The 23,947-nt window shown below is 44.5% G+C and overlaps 1 protein-coding gene and 1 pseudogene across 1 annotated transcript in view; both read left to right on the top strand.

The window, feature by feature from the left end:
• Positions 1-3,931: 3,931 nt before the first annotated feature.
• The window catches only part of FHL1 (four and a half LIM domains 1), a 59,732-nt gene continuing 39,716 nt past the window's right edge, over positions 3,932-23,947 (top strand). The window contains exon 1 of the mRNA XM_022554265.2: positions 3,932-4,042. The gene's annotated coding sequence lies outside the window, so the exon portion shown is untranslated. The remainder of the gene's footprint in view (positions 4,043-23,947) is intronic.
• LOC111164576 (chromobox protein homolog 1 pseudogene) lies at positions 14,797-15,712 on the top strand (annotated as a pseudogene).

The following is a 23,947-nucleotide window of genomic DNA, read 5'->3' as shown; positions in this document are numbered from 1 at the left end:
TTCCATGACCCACAAAAGTTGAGTTCAAATCCAAGGAGATGAAGTGTTCAGAGGCAGACAGGGCGGGCCTAGGGTGTAGACCAAGCGTGGGCAACGTGGAAGATCTGGGCCTTGCACCTAGTAGGAGCACATCAGGAATATCTAAAGAATGGGGGAAGGGAGGAAAGAAGGTGGGGGGCGGAGAGGAGGGGGGAAGGAAAGATGGAGAAAGGAAGTGGGGAGGAAGAAAAGGATCTTGTGAGGAATGAACCACAACTAACACTGATGAGTGCCAAAGGATGGCCAGAAGGTTCCCTGGGAGAAGGCCCTTCATAGAGCCCTCCATCTTGGATGTCTCTTGGCTGTTTGGGGGCTGGGCGCTGGGCTGCTACTCTATTCCGGGAGTTGCCTGCAGCGGAGCTAATTGTTCAGAACCTTCTTGGGATCAGGGTCGGGCAGATCGACTTCTTTTCCTAGCAAGCATGAAGCCACAGCCTCTCCTGCCAACCAGAAAGACCAAACATCAGTGCTTCTGAGGGCTCGTTATGAGAAAATGGAAGGGCCACGCGCCTGGTGCCACGGGAGAGAAGGGAACCTTCCAAGGGCTTAGGCTTTCTCATAAGGGAGGCCAGCGCCCAGTTTGTGCACCCCTGGGGAAAATAGGAGTCATCAGACTGGATTTGCTTGATCTATACTTACGGCTGGCCGCCCTCCACCCAGCCCTCTGATCAGCATCTTAACAGTGGAGAATTCCTTTAAGCAGATGGAGGGCCCGTCTTCTTCGTGGACCCCAGCTGTCATTTCCTCTGGGCTAGGCAGGCTTCTCTCATCAGCAATCCCTCCCTACTGATTATCCCGCCACATGCTGTCATCTCTCAAATGAAAAAGAGAGAAAGGAATCTTCTCTTGTCCCTAATTGTCCCTCCCGTTCCACTCCACTTCTGTTCCCCTTTACAGTGAAACATCTCAAAACAATTGTCTATACTATGCTGTCTCTACTTCAACTCCAATTTCCTCTCCGAACCTGTTCCATCAAATCCTTCCACTTCCCTACACAGGCACCACCTTAATCGAACCACCATCCGCTTTGATAGGGACTATTGGGAAAGCATCTTAACTAGTTTTCCTGTTTCGATCCTCAGTCTCCTCTGAATCTTTCTCCACATGGTAGTCAAGGTAGTCTTTTAAACACATGAAAGGATGCTCAACATCACTGATCATTAGAAAAATGCAAATCAAAACTACAATGTGATATCATCTCACACCGGTCAGAATGGTCATAATCAAAAAATCTAGAAACAATAAATGCTGGAGAGGGTGTGGAGAAAAGAAAACCCTCTTGCACTGTTGGTGGGAATGTGAATTGGCACAGCCACTATGGAGAACAGTATGGAGGTTCCTTAAAAAACTACAAATAGAACTACCATATGACCCAGCAATCCCACTACTGGGCATATACCCTGAGAAAACCATAATTCAAAAAGAGTCATGGACCAAAATGTTCATTGCAGCTCTATTTACAATAGCCAGGACTTGGAAGGAACCTAAGTGTCCATCGACAGATGAATGGCTAAAGAAGATGTGGCACATATATACAATGGAATATTGCTCAGCCATAAAAAGAAACGAAATTGAGTTATTTGTAGTGAGATGGATGGACCTAGAGTCTGTCATACAGAGTGGAGTAAGTCAGAAAGAGAAAAACAAATACCGTATGCTAACACATATATGTGGAATGTAAAAAAAAAAAGGTCATGAAGAACCTAGGGGCAAGATGGGAATAAAGACGCAGACCTACTAGAGAATGGACTTGAGGATATGGGGAGGGGGAAGGGTAAGCTGTGACAAAGTGAGATAGTGGCATGGACATATATACACTACCAAATGTAAAATAGATAGCTAGTGGGAAGCAGTCGCATAGCACAGGGAGATCAGCTCGGTGCTTTGTGACCAGCTAGAAGGATGGGATAGGGAGGATGGGAGGGAGGGAGATGCAAGAGGGAAGAGATATTGGGGATATATGTATATGTATAACTGATTCACCTTGTTATAAAGCAGAAACTAACACACCATTGTAAAGCAATTATACTCCAATCAAAATGTTAAAAATAAATAAATAAAAGTACAAATAGGACCTAGAATACCACTCGACAATGAAAGAGAGCAAACTATGGATACAACTTGGATGACTCTCAAGGGAATTAAGCTGAGTGAAAAAACCAGTCCCCAAAGGTTACAAACTGTATGGCTCATTTACATAACATTCTTGACAGGGCAACATTGTAGAAATGGAGGACAGATGAATGACTGCCAATGGCAGGAGACTGGGGGAACTGGGGAGGGGGTTGAGGCTAAAGGAGCAACAGGATGGATTCTTGTAATGATGGAACTATTTTGTATCCTGACTGTGGTGGTGGATATATGAGTCTACACGTGATAAAGTTGGATAGAATTAAATACACACACGAGCACAAGTAAAACCAGGGAAATAATAAGATTTGTAGATTGTACTAATGTCAGTATTCTGGTTATGATCTTGTACTATAGTTTTGCATCGGGGGAAACTGGGTAAGGGGTACATAGGACTTCTCTGTATTATTTCTTACAAACGTATGTGAATCTACAATTATCCCAAAAGAAAAAATAAATAGGAAAGAAATATAAATCAGGTCATGTCATGCCCCAGGGGTGAAGCCATTCATTCACTAGCTTCCCATTGCTTTTGGAATAAAACCGTCTATTGACTAGGATGCAGTCCATGATCTGGTCTGTGTCAGCCTGTCCAGGCTTATGCTACCCTCCCCAGCTCTCCTGGTGCCAATCACAACCACCACCTCTTAGTCCTAAAGCAGCAAGATTTGCCCCCTCCTGGCTTTCATGTCTGCTCCCTCTTTTTGCAAGGCTTTTCCCTGGCTCTTCCTATGGTTGCTTCTTTCATAACTTTCAGGGCTCAGCTTAAATGCCACCTCCTCCTTTCCTAACCACACAATTTGCACCCTCTCCTTTTGCTGCACAGGCCTAATCCCAAATTTGATTATTTTCTCACTTTTTAATCGTCTGTCTCCCCACTAGATTGCAAGCTCCCAGGGCAGGGTGGCGGGTGTTCTGCTTGACTCTGCCATGTATCCTCAGCGCCTGGCACTGTGCCTGGCACACGGTGAGGGCTCAGTAAACCGAAGGTTGAGTGAATGAATGAGTAGCCACGTGCCGCTTTGCCATCAGTGCTTTTTCGAATGATGCAAAGCCCTCTGTATGGTAGCTTTGGGCTCATGATGGGGCTCCTTTCGCTCCCCCCCGGCCGATTACTAAGGGAAAGGGTCGCCAGTGGGTCCTTCGGCGTCCCTCAGAACCACGGGGCTCCTGCAGTCTGGGCCGAATCCGGGTGCGCTCCGGACACGGGCCGCTTTGCAGGGGGTGTGCTGGCTAGCGTAGGCCACCGGTGAGGCCACCTTCGCTCGACTCTCTTTGTTGCTCCCACCTCCCCAGCGCTGGCCGCGGCTGCCTGCAGTGACTCGTGACTCCCCGCCGGCCTCGAGGGCTGCGGCGCGAGGGCGGGGGGACCCCGGGCGCCCCCAGCCCGTCCTCCCCTCGGCCTCCGGGGCGGGAGCCGGCCCTCCAGGAAAGCGCTCGCCCCTGTCTCCTCGCAGCCACCTTCCCCGCGCGGCCGCGCCTTGCAGTCAGCCGGCCGCCCCCCGAGACGGAGGCACGTGGCCGCACGGGGTGCGTGGCGCCCTCGCCCGGCCCCCGGCCCCCGGCCGGGCCGGCTCCCGCGCGCGCGCGCGCGCCCCGCACCGCAGCCCCCGCAGGCCGAGACCCGGCTGGCGCACGCCCCGCCCCGCCCCGGGCCAGCCGCGCCCGCCCCCGCCCCCGCGCGCGCGCGCGCGCGCGCCCTCCCTCCCTGCCTCCCCCACGTGCCCCTCCCCTCGCGCCCCTCCCGCGCCCTAGATCCACCGCCCGGCCGAGGGGGCTCAGTCCGCAGCCGCCGACGCCGCCGCCGCGCCTTGGCCTCGGTGCAGGCAGCGGCCGCCGCCGAGACAGCCGCGCGGGCGAGCATCCCCAGGCAGTAAGCCCGCTTTCTCTCCGCGTGTGCGTGCATGCGTGTGTGCCTCCCGCCCAGCGGGCCCGCGTCCCGGGGGAGCGGCTGCCCTCCTGCCCCGCCGCCGCCGGTCGCGGGCTGGCCCCCGGGGCGGGTATCTGGGGCCTCGGGCCTCGGCCGGCCGGCCGGGGACGGGGGCTGCGGGATGGCCGGCCGCGGGGTCCCCTCCTCTGCCCTCCCGCCGGTGCGTGCCTCAGCCTCCCTCGGGCTCTCGCCGCAGGGGTGACGGGCGGAGGGGACCGGGAGCGCCTGGAGGTGGGGGAAGCGGGAGGGAGGAGGGGGCTCTCCCTGGTTTCCTCTGCGGAATGGTGGGGAGTGGAGAGAGAGGGAAGGGGTTCCCTGGGCTTTCTGCCCGAGGATGGCGGGCAGTGGCGGGGGGTGGGGCGAGGTGGGGGGCACCTCTTGGTTTTCTCAACGAGGATAGCCGGCTGGGAGAGAGATAGCCGGTGGGGAGAGCGGGTGAAGATGAAGTGGAGGGCTCCCCTCGGTTTCCTCCTCGAGGACGGGGAGAAAGTGAAGGGGAACCGGCCTCGGTTCGCACGACGAGGCGGGCGGGGGTGGGCGTGGGAGGGAGTGGAGGTGAGGGGCTTCCAAGGTTTGCTCGTCGGGGATGCTGTGGTGGGGAGGAGGGGGGAGCCGCGCTTGTTCTTATCTAAGGGTATGGCGGGGGGGGGTTGGCGAATGGGGGGGGAGGGGGGGTTCAGCTCCAGCGCGAAACCTAGGGAAGCAGGAGGAAGGTTTTGTAACATGGGTTGAGCCTTAGAAGGTGGATTTTCAAAACTGCAGGGTGTGACCTTTCCGTCTCAAAAAGCGTGAAATCCCTACAAGGTGCCGTCTGTTCTAGGCTCTGGGAGAGAGGTTTCTGCTTTCGAAGTTTCTCTTTCTCTTCCATTCCTCGCGGCCTCTTCTCAGGCATCCAGGACTAGGTGGAGGTTTGGAAATCAGCAAGGAAAGATTGTGTGTGGTTCGTGTTCGGTGCTATATTATCTTCTGCGTTTGAGACTGTGCGGGATTCTCAGGTTTGTTTTGATTGCCCTTTACAATAAAAACCCTGTACCAGCGAGACCCCTTGGGAAAAGAAGAGAACAAGGTTTATTAAGGGGACTCCAGGTTTGGTTTTTTAATTTCCTGAAGTGCAAGAGATACGTCGCTGTAGCATTTTGCTTGGCTTTCAGAAGACGTAGTAATAGAATAAACGTATGTCTTTGCTGGAAGTCCCCTATATTCATTTAAATTACTCCATCGGGATTATCTGAGCCCCCTTTGATTTGAATTTGGAATAGATCCAGATTTCCTAATTGGAGCCATCATTTTGTAATTGCCTGTAATTCTTTCCTGGGTTATCAAATCTATGGCAAGCTTATAGAGCACCAGGAATAATTTTTTTTCGTTATCTTGATTAAGACAGTTTTAATGTAAATTTTATGTTGTTCTTTGGAAATGTGAACATTTGCAGAATAGCATACATTTAAATTATGAGCCCCTTGGAATTTTGCAAAGCCTTTCCCTCCCCAGCTCGTCTCCAGGAACAGAACCCTCCCCATTCTTTACACTGAGGAAGGAAGGGCTTCTGGGATGGTGGCTTTGCCTTTGGAAACTCATGTTCATATTTGCTTAGGAAGAATACATATTGAAAAGGTTTAGGCCTTTAATGTGGTGGTGCTATACGTGCTTTCCCATTTTGGTTACATAAGGTTCCAATCTAGTCTTTACCTTCAGTCTTTAAAAATGCGTATTTAACATTTTTCAGAGCAAATATAATCTTTATGCAACAGGAAATTGGTCAGATACGCCATGATTTGTGTGAACCACCTACCAATAAGTATATAGTCTAAGACTACCATATGGATTCTGTAACCATATATGGTTTTTGAAATTCTAGGCTGCCATTCCCATATTGAATTTTTGGAGGAGGAAAGCGCTCTTTTGTTTTTTGGGTTTTTTTAACCAAGTCTAGATTTTTGAGTGAAACTTTTAAAAAATGGTGTAAGATTTAAATTGGGAAAATTCCTCTTATATGATACCAGGAAATTGAAGCTAATTTAATATGGATCAAACTAATGGACCACTTAAACATGATAATTTACTTGTGTACTGGAAATGATAAACTGGAAATGTTTTAAGTGGAAATAGAGGTTTTGGTCTCAAAGGTGGACGAGAATGCATTTATTGTTTTTTATAAATTTATTTATTTTATTTATTTAGTTTTGGCTGTGTTGGGTCTTCGTTGCTGCACATGGGCTTTCTCTAGTTGCGGCGAGCGGGGGCTACTCTTCGTTGTGGTGCGCGGGCTTCTAATTCCGGTGGCTTCTCTTGTTGCAGAGCACGGGCTCTAAGCGCGCGAGCTTCAGTAGTTGTGGCGCATGGGCTTAGTTGCTCCACGGCATGTGGGATCTTCCCGGACCAGGGCTCGAACCTGTGTCCCCTGCATTGGCAAGCGGATTCTTAACCACTGTGCCACCAGGGAAGCCCCGAGAATGCATTTAAACACTATTATTTGCACCATTTCTAATGTTAATGTGATACCCATTCTATATACTGGGCAATGATCTTAAAATAATACTTTAAGAATACAATTTAAATCTGACTGTTTTTTTCTCTTATGAATAGAATGCTGGGAGTGGTGAAATCTTTTGCAGAGAGAAGCATGTGATGGTGGTGGGCCTTAAGTCTCTCTAGACAAAAGGAGTAAATGGAGTGTCTTTTACGCAGCTTTTTAAGAACCTGTTGTTTGCCCTGCGGGACTGGAGGAGGGAAAAAAAAAGATAAGGAACCTTGAAAAATTAACAAAAATATGATCAGATACCTTTCTAAATATTCTTTAAATTTTTGCTCATATCCATTTGAAAAGTAATTTGTAAGTCAAGGCTTTGCGTAAGACATTGACTCTTACCTCTAAAGTTTTGACGTTAAAAAAAACCAAAAAACTGTTCACTGAAGGATGGCAGCTAACCTCCTGAGGCTGATCCATCCCTGTTTTCCTGCTTCCACCTCCCGGCTGCCTCCTTGCCCTCTTGTGCCAGCAACTTTGGCTTTTATAATCTTGTGGGAGTTGAACAAATGTTCGTGCTTGCTTGAACTTTGGGCCTTATCTGTTTGGCTGCTTTCCCCAACTTTTGCCTACAAAATTTTTTTGGTTAATTGAATTTTCCAGTTGTTTGGGTTTGGAGTAAAAGGGAGCAGACTGTAATTATTTTCTCTTAAAAGATCTTTTCTTTCAGCTCCTGTTGAACGAGAGCAAAGAAAGTTTCTTTTTTTTTTTTTTGTCAACAGAGTACTTAATTAAGCAGAATATATGACCATTTATTTATTCAACCAACATTTACCGAGTTACCGCCTCTGTTGGAGGCTCTGTGCTAGGTGCTGGGATGCACAGTGGATAAGAAATGGCTCCTGCTTTCTGGTGCAGTTATTAAAATGAAAAATAGACAGTGAATTCGTTGTGAATAATCAAGAGTTGTCCAGAGTCTTTTGGACTTTAACATAGCACTTTATGTACAGTAAACATGCTTCAGCCATGCAAACAGGGGAGCCGTTTCTTTCCAGGGTATTAGTCACTGCATAAATTCCATCTCACCTTCCCAATGAAGACATACTTAGTCAGTTTGGGTAATAACATGGTTTATAAGTCATCTTAAGGTCAATGACCTTTTAACGTTTTATGTAAAGTAATTAGGACATAGCAGATTCCTTGATATTAAAAGTTCAGCATTTTGTATGACTGTATAGAGTAGTGAAAAGACAACCAGGCCAGCATTCCTTCGTGTGACTTAAAGCAGCTTCTGACAGCAAATTGGGCCAAAAAATTTATTTTTCTATGGTCACCTTTGAATTACAGGTACTAATGAATGATGGAGCCCAGAGGAGTAGATAAGACTAAATGGGAGGGCGAGTAAACCTTTGTCCTCCTGCAAGGCTGCCTACCGAGGTGGCTGAGAATTCCCATCTGCAGAAAGTGCTAGACAAGTGGTTTTTAACTGGGGCAGTTTTGTCCCCTAGGAGACATTGAACAATGTCTGGAGACAGTTTTGGCAGTCACAGCTTGGGGTGTGTCTAGCGGGTAGAGGTCAGGCAAGGGGCTTAAACATTCTAGGATGCAAGGGGCAGTCCCCCGCAATGGAGAATCATCTGACCCAAATTGTCAATAGTGCTAAGGTTGATGTAATTTCCTCCATGAAATGCAGTAGAACTTAACTTCAGGAGAGTAGAGAACACTAACAGTGTCTTGATGTGACTGAGTTGTTGGCCAAGCTTACTTTACTAGTCTTTAAAGTGACTAGTACCTGAACATCGACCCAAATCATGAAGACCAATAGAAGCTACCATTTATGGTACTTAGCTCTGTGCCAGGCACTTGTATACATTGTCTAGTCTCTTCATTTTTTAAATTAAGAACCAGGCTCAGAGAGGTAAAGTAATTTGCCCTCGGTTGCACAGCTGGGCGCGGTTAGAAGACATCAAAATTAAGATTGTCTTACCCCTCAGAAGTTCATGGTTTTGAGCACAACGTCGTACTGTCTCCCTTGCGGTGTGCTCTATTCAAAGTCTTAACAAAATTAAAATTACTACATGTGCTATATACCATTGAGTTTGCTGGAGAGTAATTAAAACCATGAATGTTAAACTTGATCATACTTGGAGTAAGTGGCCAGGAGTAGGGGGCGAAAGGGAACTGGTTACTCGAAGGCCTACTCTAGTTCTAGAAAATATGTGGGTTGAATTTACACCCATTATGTAATTTGATCCTCAGAGGAACTCTGCAAAGTGGTTATGATGCACATTTCATAGATGAGGTTAGTTAAGTAACTTGTCTAAGATTGTACAACTAATAAGCGGCAGAGTTGGGATTTGAACTTCAGTCCTGTGACTAAGCCACTGTCCCTTGCTGCTTGGTCTGGAGCTTGGTGTTGCTGAAGGGGAGTGAGGCGAGGACCCTGCTGCAGAGAGGTGAGTGACTGGTCCTGGGTAAAAAGTCGTTTCGGAGGTAATGTGTTGTAGACACAGATCACATCCAGGTGGAGAATGGAGAGGTGAACTATTAATGCTATACCTTCCTCAACTGAGGAGAATTCAGCTGAACATGAAGTTTGTTCTAGAGATCTACCCTCACTGAGCCTGCAGTTGTCATTTTGGGGAACTTTATTGTCTATCTTCCTTGAAAATTGTACTTTTTATGGTGGTGAAGCTGGAAATTACCTAATTGTGTTTATATCTTTTCCGCAGCTTACTTTCAACCTTTTTTGGACTGTTGTATAGAACTTAACAATGATAGCATTTAGTTTTGTAGTCTTTGTACACAATTTAAACATTTATTTTTGCTGTGGACGTTGTTTTTATAACAAGCGTCATCAAATTCAATATTTGTGTTTTCCATATGGGGGGTGTGTTTTGTTTTGACAGCTAAATATTTATTTTAACTTTTGATGTGTTGTGTTTTAGAGCATAGCAAGAGAAAAAAAAAAAACAAAACCCAGCCCAATAGCAACCATATTTTGTCTGGAAAGCTTTTTTTTTTTTTTTTTTGTGGGTAGAAGAAGTACCTCATGTTTCATTTCATTTACTTTAAACTGGAAAGGAATTTTAACCATGCTTCTCAAGGGCCAGGATGCTGGGGAAAAAAAGTTATTTAGATAAAACGTATGTTTTGATTTCCACGTAGGACTGTGAGCCATAGATTCTGATTATAATAATAATGTCCTGATTCTGACTACAGCAGCCAGCCACTTGGGTAATCAACCACTGTGTGCAGACTCGCATTGTGATACTGTCTGACTTCATATCACCGCCCCCCCGTGATTTTAGAGTAGACTTGAGAGATCTGGTAAAACTTGCAAGAATGCACTAATCCTTTTGAAAATCTATTTTTTAAATGATAAGAGTGGTACTTTTTCATTGTAGGGAAATTTAGAAAATACAGACAAGCCTAAAGAAAATAAAAATCAGTTATAATCCACCACCCAGAAGTTAGTGACAATGTTTTGTATTTCTTTGTTAAATGCAGTGATTTTTTTCATGGTGGACTCAAGTCCATTGCAGAATCTCCAACTTATAAGTGTAGTCTAAGGTTTTTTAAAAATTTTACCAAAAGATCCACTGAATTACTGTTGCATCTCTAGATAGAAGTCATGGTCATGAAGAGTGAAATGGGAACGCCACCCGAGAGTTAGAGAATGATCATGTGGCCTCCTCATGTAAGCTCCTTAAAATTCTTTCTCCTCCAAGTTGAGTAGTAGAATTTCAGCGCTAGAAAGGGCTGTCAAGACCCCGCCCCCCCGCTTTGTTTTAGAGGTGAGAAAACTGAGGCTCAAAGGGGCCAAACACCTGATCCAAGGTCATGTGATGTGTTAATGTCAGAGTTCCAATTTGAAGTTTTAGGTCCTCCATACGTAGGTAAGTTTTATTTTCCTAATTAAAAACTCTTCACAGCCAGAACTTTTTGTTGGCTTGTCCCTCAAAAGAACAAGGTATTATGGTGAAAGTATATTAACTGTATACTGAAGGATACCAAAAAGGCCAATTTTTTCCTAATTTCAGAAAATGATCAAAACAGTTGTTTGCAGAAATTTATCATATTATTTGCTTTACTGAAATTGAATATTAGTGGTGGGGAGCCTCTTTTGTGCATCTAGCCTTTAATTTCCTCTGGCCTAGGGAGCAAGTACAAGTACCAAGGCCTATGGAATATGCATAGAGTCACAGAAATGCAGCAACGACTTCGTAAGAGTCTTTACACATACTAGCCTGAAAGACCCCAGTTGGAGCCATCGCTACATGAAAGTTTTCTTTTCCTTTATAAAACGAAGTGTCTGTTAAAATTGTGGTAAAGTTCAAATTGTGGGAAAGAAATTGTAAAGAGTGCATTTGCTTCCAAACTCAGGTAGGAAGTTAAGTTGTGGCAAATGCGGGCACAGGCGCATGCGTGCGCACCCTCACATGCGGTCGTTGTTTTAAATCTGGCGCTGTTAAAAAAAAATAAGTTCTTCAGCTTCCCGCCCTTTCTTTCTTCGCCCTCTTTGTGCTTTCTGTAGCTGTGTGGGCCCCTCTCTCTTCGTGTCTCCTTTGCCTGGGTGTCTATTTTACTCTCAGGGTGACCTTTTTTCGGTCTGATGGACTCTGCCCACTTTAATTTTTCCGGGCTCCAGAGTCGTCATCAAGTTTACCTGCCGCTGCGTCTTCCCCTTCCCGCATTTGCCAGTATTACAGTTACCCCCAACCTGGGCCAGGTCCGTTTTCCAGCCTAGGATGGTCAGGAAAGCTGCTCTCCAGAACAGGTGTCGGGTGAGATCTGGTGTCCCTTGATACAGAAATGTCACTGTTAGAATAGAATTAAACAAAATACATCTGGAGATTACATAGGCTGTGTACACATGTAAACCTGTGAACACAAAATCATCCCTTTTCTGTGGCCAGGGCCCCAGCAAACGCTAAAGCTACGTGAAATAATGAATGTGGATACTCACTGCCAAGGGCTTACTATTGGAACAAGTGAGAAAATTGTACCCTTGCCTATAGGGCTGTGCTGTGAAGTAGTTTCCCCTCCTGTTCCTCATTATTGCCTGCTAATGAATATGTGCATTGTCAGCGAGCCGCCAGCTCTTCCCAGCTTCCTGCGGCACACTGCACTGCTCTTCTGAAAATGGGTTTTGCTCTGTATTTAAACCAATGAGATTTGCTTGAGCTTCATTTTGGAGCTACTATGGGTGTAAAATACACAGATAGAAGATACACGTGTACCGGCTTTGTAAGTGCAGTGAAACCTAGGAAAAGAAAAGAGCAGTCAAAGTAAGTCTTGGTTGCCAGCACTCTACATTTTGTGGGATTTATATTTTATTCACGCACCTAAAAACTCTGGTTCTAGGGGCAGGACAGGAAGAAAGATGCAGCCGTAGAGAATGGACTTGAGGATACGGGGAGGGGGAAGGGTAAGCTGGGACGAAGTGAGAGAGTGGCATGGACATATGGACACTACCAAATGTAAAATAGATAGCTGGTGGGAAGCAGCCACATAGCACAGGGAGATCAGCTCGGTGCTTTGTGACCACCTAGAGGGGTGGGATAGGGAGGGTGGGAGGGAGGGAGACGCAAGAGGGAAGAGATATGGGAACGTATGTATATGTATAACTGATTCACTTTGTTATAAAGCAGAAACTAACACACCATTGTAAAGCAATTATACTCCAATAAAGATATATTAAAAAAAAAAAGCGAGTCATGTACCAGAATGTTCACTGCAGCTCTATTTACAATAGCCAGGAGATGGAAACAACCTAAATGTCCATCATCGGATGAATGGATAAAGAAGATGTGGCACATATATACAATGGAATATTACTCAGCCATAAAAAGAAACGAAATTGAGCTATTTGTAATGAGGTGGATGGACCTAGAGTCTGTCATACAGAGTGAAGTTAAGTCAGAAAGAGAAAGACAAATACCGTATGCTAACACATATATATGGAATTTAAGAAAAAAAAGTGTCATGAAGAACCTAGGGGTAACACAGGAATAAAGACACAGACCTACTAGAGAATGGACTTGAGGATATGGGGAGGCGGAAGGGTAAGTTGTGACAAAGCAAGAGAGTGGCATGGACATATATACACTACCAAACGTAAGGCAGATAGCTAGTGGGAAGCAGCCGCATAGCACAGGGAGATCAGCTCGGTGCTTCGTGACCACCTAGAGGGGTGGGATAGGGAGGGTGGGAGGGAGGGAGACGCAAGAGGGAAGAGATATGGGAACGTATGTATATGTATAACTGATTCACTTTGTTATAAAGCAGAAACTAACACACCATTGTAAAGCAATTATACTCCAATAAAGATATATTAAAAAAAAAAGCGAGTCATGTACCAGAATGTTCACTGCAGCTCTATTTACAATAGCCAGGAGATGGAAACAACCTAAATGTCCATCATCGGATAAATGGATAAAGAAGATGTGGCACATATATACAATGGAATATTACTCAGCCGTAAAAAGAAACAAAATTGAGCTATTTGTAATGAGGTGGATGGACCTAGAGTCTGTCATACAGAGTGAAGTAAGTCAGAAAGAGAAAGACAAATGCCGTATGCTAACACATATATATGGAATTTAAGGAAAAAAATGTCATGAAGAACCTAGGGGTAAGACAGGAATAAAGACACAGACCTACTAGAGAATGGACTTGAGGATATGGGGAGGGGGAAGGGTAAGTTGTGACAAAGTGAGAGAGAGGCATGGACATATATACACTACCAAATGTAAAATAGATAGCTAGTGGGAAGCAGCCGCATAGCACAGGGAGATCAGCTCGGTGCTTTGTGACCACCTAGAGGGGCGTGGGGTAGGGAGGGTGGGAGGGAGGGAGACGCAAGAGGGATGGGATATGGGGATGTATGTATGCATATAGGTGATTCACTTTGTTATACAGCAGAAACTAACACAACATTATAAAGCAATTATGCTCCAATAAAGATGTTAAAAAAATTAAATTAACAAACAAACCAAAAATAAAACAAACCAAAAAAACTGGTTCTTACATATATTCAAAGCATAAAATGTTCCATAGACCTTCTAATCACAAGAATCTGCAATATCCACCGAGTTCTAAATGTGCTTTTCAGTACTAAGGACATGATAGGTGGGAGTGTAGAGATGTTACCGGCAAGGTTGTTTTGACGAGGATGGTACAAAAGTAAATTTCTCTACTCGATTAACAAGTTTTGTTATTCACTTTCACTTTTAGAGTGCGGATTAGGCTGCTTGGCTCCTGTCAGATTAAAAATGTGTGATTTATTAGGAAGAGGTTAAGGGCTGGTTTTTCAGTGAATCTCTGCCGGGTCTAGTATTAGACTTTATTCTTGTTTGGGAAGCTGATGGCCAGCGTCTGTCTATAGACATAATCAGTCATCTGTGCTTTCGTGTGACCAGTTGAACTGAAGTAACAGGTGCCCCCCCCAGGTTCCTTAGAGACTAAAGCATACACACACACACACACACACACACACACACACGCACACAAATTCCAAAAATTTTTGTATCACTAAGCCATAGTAGTGGATTTAGACATTTGAATTAACAAAAATTAATGTTTTTCAATAGTTTGTAAGAAGCACCCTGTAAATAATGGTAGTTTCACATACTTAAAACGATTTTTATAAAAGGTCCTCAGGCAGATGGCTTCTAGAAGCTAAGGAGACACTTTAAGTTCCTTGTCAAAGGTTCTGTGTCTCCAGATGCCAGGGTCAGTTCAAATTTTCAAATTCTAGGCCCTTCCCTTCTAGGCCATAAGATGCAGAATTTTCCAGTGTAGTAAGCACACCTAACCACACTAAGGAAAGAAACCAAGCAGCCCAGCTAATAGGAGGTGAAAATGTATACTCGCATCTACAGATAAAGCAGTTGGCCTTTGTTAGAGACACTTTTAAAATATCAACCCCCCCCAATTTATTAAAGAATAACTAACAGATATAATTGTATATAGTTAAAGTGTACCACATGGTACAATAAATAAATCTATTTTAAATAAGTTACAATAGATAGATGAGTTTGGGATGAACAGATACACACTACCGTATACAAAACAGAGGTTCGACTGAGGGGAGGGACGCTTCAGGGAGAGGCTCAGCCACGGTCAGCAGGCTTGTTGCTTTTCTGGTCGCCACTCCCCCGGCCAGCCCGACAAGATGCGCCAGTAGCCCAGTAGCGTGGCACCGAGTCCTCTCGCTCTGAGCAGCCTCACCCTTTATACCGGAAAGCTGGAGGGCACTATGGGGAAAACAAAACAAGAAGAAAGTGGAGGAGGTGCTAGAAGAAGAGGAAGAAGAACAAGCGGTGGAAAAAGTTCTCGACTGTCAAGTGGTAAAGGGCCAAGTGGAGCACCTCCTAAAGTGGAAGGGGTCCTCAGATGAGGACAGCACATGGGAACCAGTAGAAAACCTGGATCGCCCCGGCCTCATTGCTGAGTTCCTGCAGTCACAGAAAACAGCACACGAGACAGATAAATCAGAGGGAGGCAAGTGCAAAGCTGATTCTGATGTGCAAGGTAAGGGGGAGGAGAGCAAACCAAAGAAGAAAGAAGAGTCAGAAAAGCCACGAGGCTTTGCCCGGGGTTTGGAACCGGAGCAGATTATTGGAACTACAGACTCCAGTGGAGAACTCATGTTCCTGATGAAGTGGGAAAACTCTGATGAGGCTGACCTGGTTCCTGCCAAGGAGGCCAATGTCAAGTGCCCACAGGTTGTCATATCCTTCTATGAGGAAAGGCTGACGTGGCATTCCTACCCCTCGGAGGATGATGACAAAAAAAGATGACAAGAATTAACTCTCCTGACTACCAGCCCCTGTCACATCTGACTGTGGGTTTCAAGTGGGGAAAGAAAGAGTTCTACTTGTCTTGACACCATAGAGGTGGCTTGAGAAGATGTCCTTTGAAGAGCCAGTATAGTTTCTGTGCCCTACAGCAGCCCAAGTGCTTTAAAGCCGCTCCATGCTGTATAGTTTGCACACCCATCCCAGTGGAGAGGAAGGTGGGTCAGTGTTTCAAGGCAACCCATTCTGAACTTTGCTGAGAAAAGCAAAGGGCCTTCTATGAAGGACAAAACTTGCAGAATGGGATGTGGGAGAGCTATAAAGATGCTGTGGATCTTCAAAGAGCATCTCCACAACCCACAGCCTTCTTCCCAATAGTGTTAACTCTGCACTTTTACAGCATAGCATGTATGTAGTTTTTGAGTATTACTGGTGTATTATTTGGGGTGGGAGGGATGAGGTGGGAAAGAAGGGAGATGGGTTAGGGTCATTTTTGTTCAAATTTGGGGCCTGATGGCGGAAGTGGTGAAACAAAGGAAAGAACAACTAATGATGATTTGGTTCTGTGTCCAGAATATTTCATCCTTTCAAAAAATGTCATTGGCAACCTAAATGAGGACTGAGACACTGTTTAAAAGCTGTGAATGCCTGAAACTTAGAAGCCAAGGTGTTCCCTGCCTGAGCTTAATGCTGTTCCCAACAAAGGACTAAGCCAGTTAAGAAGTTACCAAAGCTGTGGTCCGTGGGATGGAAACTGGTTGAGGAGGAAAAGTCTTATTGGAGTGTATACACAGGGAGATCATTCTGTCTTAGAGGTGCTAATTCTTGAAATTGACAAGAAGACCCTTTCTTTTCCAGTTATGAAGTTATAAATGTCAGCTTCTCCACCCAAGCCACTGGCTGAAGTATTTGGGGAAGGGCAGCGGGTGGTACAGGAGGTGGGAGAGTAGGGAAAGGCAAGGGCCAATGCTTTTAGGGTGGAAAACTCTTGGAGCCTCTGTTTTTTGAACTTTGAAACCATTGGTGGCAGGGTTCAGTCACTGACAGCATAAGTTCACTGAATCACTTCAGGAGTTGAATGATTTCTGAAGCCCTGGTCTCAGGAGAAGATTAAAATTTCATACTGGGGCAGTGGTTCACTTTAAAACAAAACAATTTTTTTTAATCCTAAGAATTAACTAAAACCCAAAATGCTGTCTTGAATCATGAGATCCATCAGTTCTTGACATCGTCTAGACCTGCATCTAGAACTCCATTGTAAAATCATTTTAGGCATGTGTTAGGTTTCTGTGAAAACTTTTGTTTAACTGTTAAACCTCATACCAACACTGTCAGTTTTTGTCTTAATGAAAGTATAGATTTATTAAAAAAACACTAAAAACAAAATAGATAACAAGGACCTACTGTATAGCACAGGGAACTATATTCCATATCTTGTAATGGAAAGGCATCTGAAAAAGAATAGCTACATTCATATATGGATAAGTGAATCACTTTGCTGTGCACCTGAAACTAACACAACATTGTAAGTTAACTATACTTCAATTTAAAAAATGGTTTAAAAAATAAGAAAACAGGAAAAAATGAAGTGTACAATGTGATGATTTGATATACATGTACATTGTGGAATGATTATCACGATAACTTAATACCACTGTATGGAGTATCATTTATGTACAATAAACTGCATCCAGTTAAGGCATACAACTCGACGAGTTGCGGCAGAGGCATAGAGCCTTTTGCAGCGCATCCTTCCCCAGGCAACCACTGATCTGCTTTTGTGTGAGAGCTGCTTTCTAAACTTAGATTTGAAAGTTTGTGGATCTTTCTCAATCCAAAGACCAGCTCTAAATCCAGAACGCTGTTTTCTTCTCTATATTTAAGATCAAATAATATGACAAGGAGATTCCAGGTTTGACTTCTTAGAACCTTTCCCTAGTGGCCTAAAGGCGAGTACTTAAGATTTTGCCTGCAAGTAAACCACAGTCTCTTTATTGAATAGCCTCATTACATACTTGGATTGAAGGGAAATCAGAGCCAAGAGAGAAACAATCCTGATAAAACAGAGAAGCAGTATATGTTCTTCTGAAGTAGGTAGGGTGAGATGTCAGATCCCCCAAGGACAGGACAAATAAACTAATTTGAATTTTGCTTCACACTTATTCATAAATTAAAAATGAAAGCATCAGAATAAATGTTTTACACCTGTAGGTCTATACCTCCAGCTAGTGTGTGTATGTAATCATTATTCAGGAATAACCCTATCCCTAGAGACTTCCAAAAGATTTGAAATGGGTTTCAGAGGGAATTTTCAGTGGATGGAAGGTGTACCATCTTTACACACTTACGTGCAAAGCCGTCTTTTAACATGCTGAACGTTGCTTTCCCATTGATATATTCAGTTGAATGAATGATTAGGCAATTTAAGGGCTAGAGTGTTGAGACGCACTTTGTCCCTTCCTCACTCACCCCCTCAAAATAATTCCTGTCACCGTCCTTTTATGTCTAGCTGGCTCTCCTTTCCATTGCTGCCGCTCTGTCCTGCATCTCGTGTCCATCTGCCACTCCCGATTTCGACTGTTTCTGCCCGTCCCTGCTTTCCTTTCCCAGTTTTCTTCCTCCTCTTTTCTGTCTCCCGATGCTACTTCTCTTACGCTGCTCTGCTTTCTCATGACAAAGCTGTTTTTATAAACATCTCCAGACCAAGTCATCAACAGACTAATTCCAACATGTCAGATGTCATCTTGGAGACTGCTTTTCTTACTTTTTGTTTTGTGGTCCAAGGATTTCTTCAGACTCGTTTTTTTGGGGCCATACTGGAGGTCTGAGAGTTGTGAATGGTTGGTTTTCACATAATCAGAGTTGAGTATGTTTGCAGGGCTATGTTATAGTCAGTCTTTGAAACCATGAATCATTGAAAAGAAATGAATGATGTACATTACAGCGTTCCTGTGAAACTTGCCTTTACAAAGCTACAGCAATTAAAATGGTCTTGAGGTAAGGAGATTTATTGTTCCTCAGAAGGTACTGGAAACGTTTTTTTTGGTTTGGTGTTTTTTTGTTTGTTTGTTTTTGGCCACACCACACGGCTTGTGGGATTTTAGTTCCCCTACCAGGGATCAAACCCGGGCACTGGGCAGTGGAAGTGTGGGAGTCTTAACCACTGGACCGCCAGGGAATTCCCGGAAAGGGTTGGGTTTTTTTGTTTTGTTTCAAAAAACAAAAAACTTCAACATCTGTCAAAATCTATAGAATGCACAGCAGAAAGAATGAACCCTAATGTAAACTATTGACATTAGTTAATAATAATGTATCAGTGATGGCTCATCAACTGTAAAAAAAAAAAATACAGTAATGCAGGATATTAAAGATAGAGGAAGCTGGGAAGGAGGTATTGTGGAGGTATGTGGAAACTACTTTCTGCTCTGTTGTTCTGTAAATCTAAAACTGCTTTTAAAAAATCTATTTTAAATCTATTATTTTTCACTTGGGATTCAGAAATACAATGAATATATCAGTCACTTTTTATTATTATTTTGTAGCTAAAAGCGCAGTGTTTGCTTTTAAGTACTAGTAATGTAAGAGAAGTGCCTCTTCGTGAGTGCCGTAACTTGTACTATGGGTTCCCTGAATAGTGAAAATGTGAGTTCCCGGGAGAGCTGCCCGACGCTCTTCACCACTGTCTGGTTGCACAAGAGTTACTGAGCAGGTTAGTGTGAGCACTGCGTCGGGACTTCGTCTGTCTGCCACCACTGGGGCATCGTGCCATCTTTGTGGTGGAGTGGAGCCCCGGGCTTGACAAATTCCGTGCCCTACAACCCAGTGAGCCCTTTTTTGACCCTTGCATTTGTGGTATCACTAGCAACAGTGACAATCGGTGAGCTCATGCCAACTCTTGCAGCCAATATCCAGGTCAGAGTTTGATTGCTTTCGGCCAAAGGCTGTTGCTTGGCTTGTAGTAGCATGGACCTGAGACCAGAACCTCTAGGCAATTACTCAGCATGGCCAGTGTGGCAGTAAAGCCATGTGAAAAGATGAGGTCTTTTAAGGTCGTATTGCCAATGGTTTCTGTATACTGGAACTGGGTGATTCTTTCTTTTTGACCTGGGTGATTCTTATGAGCAACTACAAGTACGTGTTGCTTCCTTGAGTTGGCTGTGTGAACAGAACGTTCTCTGTAGGCGTTAGTAGGTGGCGGGGGGGCGGTCAGGCCTGAGAAGGACATTGAGGCTGAGGGAGACAAGCAAACATTGGGATGGTGTTAAAGTCACTGGCAGAGGAAAAATTGAGAAAGCATCAAGAATTGGAATATAAATGACGGCAGTGAAGGAATCAAGGAATGGATGTCTTGGGGGTATGGTTGTTCATGGAATGTGTCCATCAGGTCTGTGATTAGACCAGGGTCAAAAACTTCATACAGTTAGCTGCGAAAATACTCATGAAGGGGGGAGTTGGTTATAGAGGTCACCTATTTAACTTATTAAATTTTATTGTATATCGGAGGAAAACTTTTAATGTATGGATCTGTTACGTATGCTCATTGTTATACCTGTTATTAGAGAAGCTTTCACGTATTTTTTTTCTTGATTCACTGCTTGACCGGTCAACTGTACATGTGGTCCTACCTCTGTTGGAAGCAGCAGATTTTAACGGGGGGAAGGGGAAAGAGGGGACCAGAGAGAACCTCTCCCTTGAGCCACAGTCCATGACGGAGGCTGGGGATTCCAGTTTGGCTGCCAAGGTCACGGGTTACTCTGGGCTGGTGGTGAACCAAGTGGTGGCACAGCCGCTGCATTCCTTGTGCTCACGTTCACGACTGACACCAGGTTCTGTGAGCTGACATGATTGTACAGCACTTCCTGTCCATTGTAGAGGCGGCAGAAGTCACCAGAGCATCCTGTGTTTGCCCCGCAGGTGTAGACAGGCCCGGTCAGTCAGGAGGCCGGGCCCAGTCATGCTCCTCTCAGCCGGGCTGCTGGAAATAGCTCGAAGGCCTGCGGAGGTGCAGTGGCGATGGCAGGCAGGGCGGGTGTGTCACACCGTCCTCTTGCCCCCCCGTTGCTCACCCAGTCGCCGCTTGCTGCCCTTCGGCTGCTCTTCATCTCCCTTCCCCTCTATCTCCTGTTTACCCTTGATTCAGTTACTTGTGGATTTTCTGCGAAGGAACAAGGAAGCAGGACCTCAGCACCAAAAAGTCATGGCCCCTTGGCTGAAGCAGTCCAGCCCAGACTTCCCCCACTGCCGGGCTGTTACAGCTGCGTGGGCCTGTTGGGTGTCAGATGGAACTTGGGGTACTTGTGAAAGTTTCTGACATATAACTTGAAAGTTGATTTGTGTCACCTTATAGACTTATCGCTCCTTCCACTTTTAAAACCCTATAATTTTCCTTTACGTGTGTGTGATTGTCCCTATAGCAGACACTGGCTGCGTGCATGCCGATGTGAAGGATTTATTCTGTGGCTAATTGATTGGAGCAGGGCCGCCCAGTGGCCAGCACGTAAGGAAACAGTTCATAGGATACCAAAGGCAGCTTCTAGAGTATGAGTCCGAACACTTCCTCAAATGAAATCAGCAAACGTCTACTGACTGCTTGCTCTACGTGCTAGATGCTGTGGGGAACGTCAAAAGCAAAAAGGATCTCTTCAAGGAAGGAACATCCATTCTAACTGGAGAAGCTGTTAAGGATGCATTAAGGATGTGGTGGGAAGAGTACTGAGCTGAGAGGGAGGAGGAGGGAGTCGGGAGTGTTGAATCCTGGCCCAAGTTCTACCGATAACCATCTGATCCCCTGGGCAAAGTACTTCCCCTCAGTACTTACTTTATAAAAAGGGAATCGGACTGGATAATCCCTAAGACTTTCTATAGATTGGTTCACAAACAAATGGGTTCAAAAGGTAAACAACAGTACAAGGCAGTAATAGGATTCCAGAAGACGTTACCTTCTCTTTTGCCAGATGAAGTATGCATATAATAGTTACTATTATGTGTAAATGATACATATATTTATACTGTATAACTATACTAGTTATGACTATAGACCAGTATTTCTCAAAGTAGGGTCCTTGGACCAGCAGCATCAGCATTACCTGGGAGCTCGTTAGAAATGCAGATTCAGGGGCCCCACCCCAGACCTACTGAATCAGAAGCACTGGGAATGCAGCTCAACACTTTGTGTTTTAATAATCCCCGCTGCCCCGGAGGTTGTCACGCCCACTAAACTTTGTGGGCTCTAGGAATTCGGGGCGGCGGTTCTCAAACTTGGCTGCACATTAGATTCCTCTGGGGGAACACGGGGGGCACCGAGACGTTACTAGTTGCTCTGGCTCCCCAGGTGCAGCCAATTTGAGAATCACTGGTGTAGGGACGGTGGCGTGCACCCGAGCGCCTGTTACTCAGTAGGGGTGACAGAGCTCAGAGGCACGGAGTCAGCCAGAACCAGAGCTGAGTGTGGGAGAAGGGGAAAAGTGGGTTCGAGTATGACTGGAAGGCCTTGAATTTCATGCTAGAAATTTGGCCTTTAGATTACAATGGAGGAAAGTTGGGGGGAAAGGGAATGAGCCGTTCAAGGTGGTACATTCGAAAGGTTATTCTGGCGGTTCTATGAAGACGGGAGTGCGTCCATAGTCAGGAAGTCTGGTGAAGTAGTCTAGGTGTGAAGTAATCATGAACCAAATTACGAGTGTAGAAATGTGATTAGAAGGAAGAAAAAGTAGGAAAGCTCTCTTGCAGGACAGATGGCTAGGATTTGGTGATAGCTGTGGGGTGAAGGCAGGGTTAGAATGAGGCTTTGGCTCAGGAGTTCCTCTCTTCTGGGACAGCCAGTGCTCTCCAGATGCAGCTATCAGAATGGTCACGTTTTATGCATCTGTACTTATCCTTTGTCCCTCATTGCTTTGATTTTGGAGTTCTAATTTGGGGGGTGTGTATTCCCCAGTGACTTACAGAAAGACACAAATTATAGTTGTCCACAAAGCTACCCATGGTCATCGGGGCGGGGTGGGGGGGAAAATCCTGTTTCTCTTGATGAAAGAATGCTTGGAGTTGTGGGAAAGTTGTAAACTTGGCAATGACTAATTCAAGCCTATCAGTCAATTAAGTGAATTTTTATTTTATCATTTGTTTTATTTGGGAACTGTTGTAATAGTCACTGAAAGAACATCAATCTCCATATTTTTAAAACAAAACGAAAATACCATTGAACATTAGGGCAAAGGGCAAGAATTTCGAGGTTTTACCTTTTGACTTTAGCAAATGTTTGCTGCTCCATTTTTCTTGCTGGATTTCACCATTTAATTTGTTTTTGGTTTGGGGCTTTTGGGGTTTTTTTTGCATTGTTCCAGCTTGTTCCTCATGCCTGATCATTTTAGTTCCCTTTATTCTGTTATTGATGGCTTTTTTATTCCTAAGTATTCTTAATGTTTTAGTTTTTTGTTTGTTTTTCTCCTTTTCTTTAGTCTTATAAAGCTCATTAGCCAGCAGTTATGTAAAGACATATGCAGAAAATAGGTATAGTCTGGGTTTTTTCTAACCTTTTGACCCCTTCACCCATTTCCCCACCCCCTGCCTCTGGCAACTGCCAATCTGTTCTCTGTACCGATGTGCTTGTTTTTTGTTTTTTAATTTTTAGATGCTGTGTATAAGAGAGATCATGCAGTATTCGTCTTTCTCTGACTAATTTCACTTAACATAATGCCCCGGAGGTCCATCCATGTTGTTGCAAATGGCAAGATTTCCTTCTTTTTATGTCTGAGTAGCATTCCATTGCGTATACATGTACTGCATCTTCTTTATCCATTCATCCATTGATAGGAACACGGGTTGTTCCATATCGTGGCTATTGTAAGTAGTGCTGCAGTGAACATGGGGGTGCAGATATCTCTTTGAGTTAGTTTCTTTGGATAAATACCCAGAAACAGAATTGCTGGATTATATGGTAGTTCTATTTTTTTAATTGTCAGAGGAACCTCCATACTGTTCTCCATAGTGACTGCACCAATTAACATTCCCACCAACAGTGTAAGAGGGTTCCTTTTTCTCTGCATCCTTGCCAACACTTGTTTTTTGTGGTGTTTTGATAATAGCCATTCTGACAGGTGTGAGGTGGTATCTCATTGTGGTTTTGATTTGCATTTCCCTGATGATTAGTGATGTTGAGCATCTTCTCATGTACCTGTTGGCCATGTGTTTGTTCTTTGTGAAAATGTCTATTCAGCTCCACTGCCCATTTTTTAAATTGGATTGTTTATTTTGATTGAGTTGTATGAGATCTTTGTATATTTTGGATACTAGTTCCTGATCAGATACATGATTTGCAAATATTTTTCTCCCATTCCGTAGATTGCCTTTTCATTTTGTTTATCATTTCCTTTGCTGTGCAGAAGCTTTTTTATTTGATATGGTCCCACTTGATTATTTTTGTGTTTGTAGCAAAAGTATTCTTCATGTTTTAGTGTGCCAGTTAAAAAGGAACGCGTATATCTTTATTTCTTATCCCCCCTTTGTGACCACAAATTCTGTAAATTTGCATCCAGAAATGGCCCATCGAAATTTCTCCTTAGAGCTTATTGGGGGCCTGGT

The sequence above is a fragment of the Delphinapterus leucas genome, chromosome X (genome assembly GCF_059928025.1).
Source record: "Delphinapterus leucas isolate spDelLeu-1000000601 "Yukka" chromosome X, BTC_Dleu_Yukka2, whole genome shotgun sequence".
NCBI lineage: Eukaryota > Metazoa > Chordata > Mammalia > Artiodactyla > Monodontidae > Delphinapterus > Delphinapterus leucas.
The sequence above is the reverse complement of the archived record's forward strand: the minus strand, read 5'-3'. Positions and strand labels throughout refer to the sequence as shown.